Genomic DNA, 8,790 nt, shown 5'->3' on the forward strand with positions numbered 1-8,790 from the left:
CTCAGTTAGTCCCTTCCTGTTCCAACACGCCACAATTCTGCTACCTGGCCTAACAATTTCTGTCCCACCACACACACTTTTTACATCCCATCTGACCCATTGCTCATTTCCAATGGCAGCTACAGAATCAGGCTCTAGCACCCAAGTGGATACCCTTCTGATTTATTAACCCAAAGGCCAATGTTATCTAGAACAATAATGCTAATTAATGCCAATGAAGGCTAATTTCTCCACCTTTATAACTCATTGTAGTAGCTCTTACCTGACCTGGAAACCAAACACTCAAGACATAGAACACAAAATTCACCAAAAATATATCTCATTTGAAAAGTAAAGCAGTAAGTCTTTGTTAATCCTTCTGATCTCACAAGGTACTATGTAATTTCTCTCCTTCTTCCTTGCCAAACTTAAGTCTATGGTCTACACAATATCACCTCCCTATCACTAAACTGTCACCAAATCCCTTCTTAAACACTGAGATTAGGCTTCCCCTGCAACACTCCACTAAAATATCTATCTTGGGCCAGGCACAGTGGCTCACCCCTGTAATCCCAGCATTCTGGGATGCCAAGGTGGATGGATTGCTTGAGCTCAGGAGTTCCAGACCAGCCTGAGCAAAAACGAGACCCTGTCTCTACTAAAATTAGGGGAAAAAAAACTAGCTGGACATAATGGCTAGTAATCCTAACTATTCAGGAGGCTGAAGCAAGAGGATTGCTCAAGCCCAAGAGTTTGAGGTTGCTACAAGTTATGATGCCACAGCACTCTACTCAGGGCTACACTGTGAGACTCCATGTCTAAAACATAAAATAAAATACAAAATAATAAAATATTTCTCTTGAAAACCACTAAGACTAAATCTAAAGCTTAAACTGATAAATTTTTCTCAGTTCTCATCATGCCCAATCTTTTTTCAGCATTCATCACAATTAATGATCTGTTTTTAAAAATTATTTCCTCCCTTGGGTTCTGTGAAGTTGTACCATCCAGGGATTGGTTCTCTCATGTGGGTGCTTTACTATTTCAACTTTTACCTCCTAGCATCTCCAATTTTTTTTTTTTTTTGAAACCTGGTCTTCCTACTTTTTTACTTATTATAGAGACAGGGTCTTACTCTTGTTGTTGCTCACATTGGTCTCAAACTCCAGGCCTAATGTAGTACCCCTGCCTTAGTCTCCCCAAGTGCTCTGATTGTAGAAATGAGCCACTGTGTCTGGCCAAGTCTCCAATTTTTTACTCTATAACAAATCTCTCCAAAAATCAATGTATGTCTATGTCTTTAATAATCATTTCTATATGGATAACTTCCAAATAGACATCTGTGACTTGCAAGTCTATACCTCTAAACTCTTACAGCTCCACAGACTTGACTACTAGAGATTTCTCCCTTAAATATTTTGTTCTAATTTTAAAGATCAACTTGCCCAAAGCTGAAGTCTTTATTTTTCCAGACATCAAACCAATTACTCTCTATAACTTCTCTATTTGGTCAATAAAAACACAATCCTAGAGATCCAGAAACATTCACTCTTTACTTTTTTAATAAATAAGGATAGATTTCTTCTTTCACACTAGGCACAATACTATGTATTGAGAACACAAAGACAATACACAGTCCCTGTCCTTCAAGGGCTTCTTCCCTCTCTACTTTTTCTGCTGTATATTTATTCCACAATCCCTTTATTTGGGCTCATAAGATTACCCCCCAAACCATCTCCCCTTTGAACGTCTCTCTTTCTCCTCATTGTATCTCTCTTGGCCTCCTGCTTTTACTCAAAATTCAAAGTAATATTCATTTATTCTTCTTCTTTCATTTACTATTGGTCTTCTAAGTCCTATCAAATTTCCTTCATAAGATTACTCATATTCAATAATAAATATTTACTGAATGTCCACCAAATGCTAAGCACTGTGTTGAGCTAGGAAAACACAAGGAGAAACATAACACAAAGTTCTTGCCTTTGACAACTTCAGTGTCTAGTATAATAAAGAGACAGGTAAACCAGTTATTATAACACAGCAGAATAAGCATTATAATATATCTCAGAGGGAAGCCCACAACCTGACTTGGGAGAGTTAGGACAGGCTTCCCAAAGAAAATGATGCTTGACCTGAGTATAAAGTATCATGTGATGTGAACCTCTCAGACTGGGGCATTCTAGAGGATGATAGCAAATGGTTCAGCAGAGTTGAGCTGTGAGAAGAGAGAGATAAAACTGAGAAAGTAGAAGTGGGTCCCCTCAAACAGAACAGTCAGGGTGTGTTATGGATTGAACTGTGTCCCCAATGATAAGTCAAAGTCCTAATCCCCAGTACCTCTGAATGTAACCTTATTTGGAAATAGGTTCTTTGCAGATGTGCTCAAGTTAAGATGTGATCACTGGGGTGACCCCTAATCCAACATGGCTGCTGTCCTTAGAAGAAGAAAATGCATTTGAAGATAGATACACAAGGATAAACCCATGTGATAATGGAATCAAAAACAGAAGTACTAAGCTGCAAGCTGGTGAACACATGAGTTACCAGAAACTAGAAAAGGTCAGAAAGGATATTTCCCTTCAGGATTCAGAGGGAGCATGGCCCTACTAACACCTGATTTTGGACTTTTGGCCTCCAGATTGATGAGAACATAGATTTCTACTGTTTTAAGCCACCAAGTTTATGGTACTTGGTTACAGCAGCCCTAGAAAATTACTGCAGTGTGAAATGCCAAGAAACGTACATTCACATCCATTTATATGCCCCATTCCAGCACTTAGTAACAACACACCTCACATATTGACCAAATAATTATTGTCATTAATGCTCAAAAGGTAGATGCCCTCATAATTACTTGGTCAATATGTGGGGTGTGTTATTATGCTAGGTGCTGAAATGGGACATAAAATGTAAATATTTATGTAATTTCCACTTCCAGGTACTGCTGTCTCTATTTTGACTATCCTAAGATAAGAAATTGCACACATTCTAATATCTCCAAAATAGGCATAATCTTACAGTCTATAGCATTTTGCCCTCAAGGACATCCTTCAGTTGCTGCTGCCAGTTAAACCCTCTGCTTGAGATCTGGATTGTCCTTGATAGTTGTGGTGTTGGTACTGCTGGTGCTGGTGATGGTGTTGCTCTGTGTCTCATGTGTGTGCCCGAGTATGTTCCATACTGATGGGACAAATTCAGATTGCAAATCTGAGTCAGAACTGATTAATGAATTCAGATTACCAGGGAGGCTTATTCCTTTCACGTAGTGCCAAGGTTATAAATATAAATAAATACAATTTTTATTTTTTGAGACAGAGTCTTACTCTGTTGTCCCAGGCTAGAGTGCCCTGGCATCATACCTCACAACAACCACAAACTCTTGGGCTCAAGAGATCCTCTTGCCTCAGCCTCCCAAGTAGCTGGAACTACAGGTGCCCTCCACAACACACAGCTAATTTTTCTATTTTTAGTAGAGCAAGGGTCTCACCGTTACTCAGGCTGGTCTCAAACTCCTAAGCTCAGGCAATCCACCTGCCTTCGCCTCCCAGAGTGCTAGGATTATAGGCATGAGCCACTACATCCGGCCTAAACAAAACTTTTTTAAAAGTGTTAGAAATTTGGAAACTATAGAACAACAAAATCTATATTGTTGTGGGTTTGCCCTGAGAAAAAGTTTGTATTTAAGTCATTTTCAATTTCTTTCTTCAAAAGAATTGCAAGCTAGTTATCCTTAATATTAACCACCTATGGGGCTTGACTTGTCAATACTTTGATGTGATCTATACCTAAAAAGGCTTACAGAAGGCAATAACAAAAACAGCTGATGTTTTCCAGTGCTCATTCCAACTTAAGAGATCCTTACACATCCTGATGCAGTTTTGACAAGCAGCCTACCACTTGTATGTAATAAAATTCCAAATGTTGGCATTTTATCCTGTATTTAATAAAAACCTCTAAATAATTATGCTTGTACTTCTTTAAAAAGTTTTATGTGCCTAGAGTCTATACAATCTCTTTAAAAGCAACAGAGAAACAGCATGATTTTGTAAATGAGATGAATGTTCCTATGGCAAATATGTACTGAATACTCTTGCATTTTGGTTTCACTGTAACCATTACAATGCTATCATTCACAAGTGTTTTCCTACTGGAAAGCCATTGTCTGGCACAATGGAAATGATTACTGTGGTTTTCCTTTGTTCATTGAGTATTTCCAGCTGAATGGGGGAAATACTTGATCTTGGTCTTCTTTAATTTCTAGTTTTTGTTTGTCTCTTTGGTTTTAGTTGGTTTTATTTGTTTTGATTTTTAGCTAAGATAAAGCAAAAAATCTTGTAGAGATGGATTTTGCTAAGGTGTAGTTTTAATGAAATCTACAAATCTAGTAACAACTTCTAAGTCAGCTATCGGTGAATATCTTCTGCTAGTGTTTTAAAAGTAGAAGTATTTGGGGGGGAGTCTAGAAAGAATAGCATGATTCAAAATGATTCAATTATAATCTACATTTTTCTCTGGCATTTTCATACTTAATTTGATTAAAAGAACTTTCTTACCATGCACTAAATGAAACCAGTTCTTATACCATGATCTCAATTTCAAGGTCATCCTCTGACCAGCTGACCTTGTCACATATCCAACAATCTGACTGCATAATACCTTCAGTCCCTTCACTGTCCTTTGTCCCTCATGTACTCACTTATCTTCTCACCCAGCCTAAATCCCAGCATCAATCCCTAAATCATTCTCCTGCATGACCACTCAACTGCTTTGTCCCACTCTCTCTTCTCTTAGTCACTTGGCAAAATCTCATCCACTAAATCCTACTCATTAACTCCTCCTCTGCCTGCTCTGTGGGGCTGATTGTCCCACTTTATACTCATAACCACCACACCCCAGTGGGCCCTCTGTGCTGCCTAGTAAGAATAGTTTATTTCCTAATCAAATCATTGTCCTATTCTTCTAGACAACTGCATCATAATTTCTCCTCAGTCTTCTAGTACTTTCTCCTTTATCCCAACTCTCTGATGACCTTGGCTTCTATTTCAATGAGAAAACATAGTGATTATTTTAAACATAAATCAGATAGTATTATTTCCCTGCCTAAAACTCTCTACTGGCTGTTCTCATGGTGAATGCCAAAGTCCTTGCAATGACCTACATTATCCAGCCCCATTACATCTCTGACCTCATCTCCTACACTCTCCCCTGTTACTGCTCCTTCCTTATTGGCCTCCTTGCTCAGTGAACACATCAGGCACTCTCCTACCTCTGGGCCTTTGCACGTACTGTTTCCTCTGCCTAAAACCATCTTTCCCCAGATATACAGTATTTATATGGCTCACTCCTTTGCCTCCTTTGTCTCTGTTCAATTGTCACTTTCTCTGTGACATCTTCTCTGACCATTTTATTTAAATATGAACCTTCTCCTTCACCATTGAACTCTCTCTACCCTTTTCTTGCTTTATTTTCTTCCATAGTATTTATCACCATCTTCATACTGTATGTTTTATTTATTTGTTTTGTTTGTTGTCTTTATCCACCCATTAGAATATAACTGTGGGCCCATGGGCCCAGGATGGTAGCCTATTTTATCCACCTTTATTTTGTTGAAACCTAGCATGTAGAACAGTAACTGATATAAAGGGTAGTCATAAAGTTTGTGTGCAGTTTTAAATTCCACATAATTTTAAATTGCACACAAACTTTATGGCCATGCTGTATAGTGGGTGCTTAATAAATGTTTAAGGAATGAATGAATGGATGAATGAATGAATGAAGCATCTTTATTAAAGGGAGTATGTCTAAATCTTGCCTGTTGCCTTGCTAGTTTAGGTCAGGTTGTTCTCTCTATAATTATTAACAGCAAACATTTAAATCCAAATTTGTATTTGATTGCCAAAAAAGAGAAGTTGGTAAAAGTATTAAAATGATCTTAGCCTGCCAGGGTTAGTATGGCTGAGAGCAATGCTACGCCTAGAAGGACCTTCTGCGAGCAGTTCCCTTCACCCAGCAAAAAAGGAGCTGCTATTGTTCACTCTCAGCAGACAGGTCAGAAATAATGGCTCATAGCTCAAGGCTGCTTTTTCTCTTTTTAGAAAAGCAAAATATGACCACAAAAAGAATATTATGACCAGGAAATTTGCATAAGTCCTGCTCACATTAACCAACATTACTCACCTCACTAAAGAAGTACAAAAGTAACTAAACGTTGTGTTAGTCAAAGTTAAGGTATCTCAGGAGGGGGTCAAGATGGCCAACAGGTATCAGCCTCCGACAGAAGCTCCCATCCAGAGGAAAGGATAAAGTCCAGAAAACACCCAACAAAGTTGAAGACTGGGAGCCCAACCGAGAGAGAGAAGAGTGATACCAGCAGGACACCTCTTCTGAGGCAAACGGCGACTCCTGGAAGGCAATCTACAGAGACAGCGAGAGGAGACCCAAGAGCAGCATCCCCCCACCCTTCAGGACCAAGCTCCTGTCCCGGTCCTTCCCTGGAGAACTGCTTGATCCATGTGTCCTGCGCATGGACTGATCCTGCCAGCCAGAGCATTCTGCGCCCAACTGTCTCCCGGGGCCTTGGTAGCATGACCGCAACTAACTCCTGTGGGGTGGGCTGCATCACCCCACCCACCATACTGCTTCCTGGAGCCTTGGCAGCGTGTACCCAGGAGACAATCAGAAGAAGCCACTGGCAGAACATTCTCCAAAACATGCAAATTCAGCATGAGGCAGAATCAGCAGAAAACTCTGGTAATCAGAATAACCAGAGTAGATCAACCCCCCCCAAGGAAGGATGGGGCAGACACAATTGAAGATCCATTCCATAAACAGATGTCTCAGATGTCAGAGATTGAGTTCAGAATCTGGATAGCTAATAAGATCAACAGAATGGAGGAAAGGAGGGAACTAGAATTTCAAATTATTCAAAAGCTGTCCCAGGAATTCAATGAATTCAAAGATAAAATGATCAAATACTATGATACACTGAAGCAAGAGGTTGCAGCCCTTAAAAATCTGAAGAGTATGGTTGAATCCCTCGTTCAGAGAATGGATCAGGCAGAAGGTAGGATCTCTGACACTGAAGACAAAGACTTTGAACGTGCCCAAACATCCAAAGATCATGACAAATGGAGAGCAAAAACAGATCACTCGCTCAGAAAATTCTTGGATAATTCGAAGAAAACTAATATTCACCTCATAGGAATCCCTGAAGGTGACAAAGTTGCTTCACAAAACACAGAGGCTCTCCTTCATGAAATTATGAAAGAGAACTTTCCAGACATGTCAAGAGATCCTGAAATTCAGATAGCAGACAGCTTCAGAACCCCAGCACGACTCAACCTGAACAAGACATCCCCCAGGTATATCATAATCAACTTCACTAAAGTTAACATGAAAGAGAAAATCCTGAAAGTAGCTAGACACAAGAAAACATTAACTTATAAGGGGAAGAATATTAGAATGACTGCAGATCTCTCTGCTGAAACCTTTCAGGCTAGAAGAGGGTGGTCATCAACCTTCAACCTCCTAAAACAAAACAACTTTCAACCCAGAATCCTGTATCCAGCTGAGTTTCATTTATGATGGAGAAATTAAATACTTTAATGACATTCACAGGTTGAAGAAATTTCCCATAACGAAACCAGCCCTCCAGGATATCCTCAGACCTATCCTCCATGATGACTAGCACAATCCTCTACCACAAAAGTAAACTTCCTCAGAAACTTTTGATCAATTTCCAATTTCCAGAGTGGTGAAAGGATTAAAATGTCCACTGGACTTTTGAAAAACTCGATACCCAAAATTATACCAGGTTTATCAATATTCTCAATTAATGTGAATGGCTTAAATTGCCCTCTAAAGAGGCACAGGCTGACTGACTGGATACAAAAACTCAGGGCAGATATCTGCTTCATTCAAGAAACTCACCTTACTTTGAAAGACAAGCACAGACTCTAGGTGAAAGGATGGTCATCTATATTCCAGGCTAATGGAAAGCAGAAAAAAGCAGGTGTTGCAATTTTATTTGCAGATACAATAGGCTTTAAACCAACAAAAGTGAGCAAGGACAAAGATGTTTACTTTATATTTGTTAAGGGTAATACTCAACACGATGAGATTTCAATTATCAATATTTATGCACCCAACCAGAACGCACCTCAATTTATAAGAGACACTCTAACAGACATGAGCAACCTGATTACTCCCAGCTCCATCATAGTCAGAGATTTTAATACTCCTTTGCCAGTGCTGGATAGATCCTCCAATAAGAAGCTTAGCAAAGAAATTTTGGATTTAAACTTAATCATTCAGCATTTGGATTTAACCAACATCTATAGAACATTTCACCCTAATAAAACTGAGTACACATTTTACTCATCAGCTCACAGAAGATACTCCAAAATAGACCACATCTTAGGTCAAAAGTCTAACCTCAGCAAATTTAAAAGAATAGAAATTATTCCTTGTATTTCCTCAAACCACCATGGATTAAAGTTGAACTCAGCAACAACAGGAATCTGCAGACCCAAACAAAAACTTGGAAGCTAAATAACCTTATGCTCAGTGACAGCTGGGTCAGAGATGAGATCAAGAAGGTAAATTACCAAATTCTTGGAACTAAACAACAATGAAGAGACGAGTTAGCAGAACCTCTGGGATACTGCAAAGGCAGTCCTAAGAGGGAAATTTATAGCACTGCAAGACTTCCTCAAGAAAACGGAGAGAGAAGAAGTTAACAACTTAATGGGACACCTCAAGCAACTGAAAAAGGAAGAACACTCCAAGTCGAAACCCAGAAGAAGAAAAGAA

This window comes from Otolemur garnettii, unplaced genomic scaffold (genome assembly GCF_000181295.1).
Source record: "Otolemur garnettii isolate 467f Iridium unplaced genomic scaffold, OtoGar3 scaffold00005, whole genome shotgun sequence".
Lineage (NCBI taxonomy): Eukaryota > Metazoa > Chordata > Mammalia > Primates > Galagidae > Otolemur > Otolemur garnettii.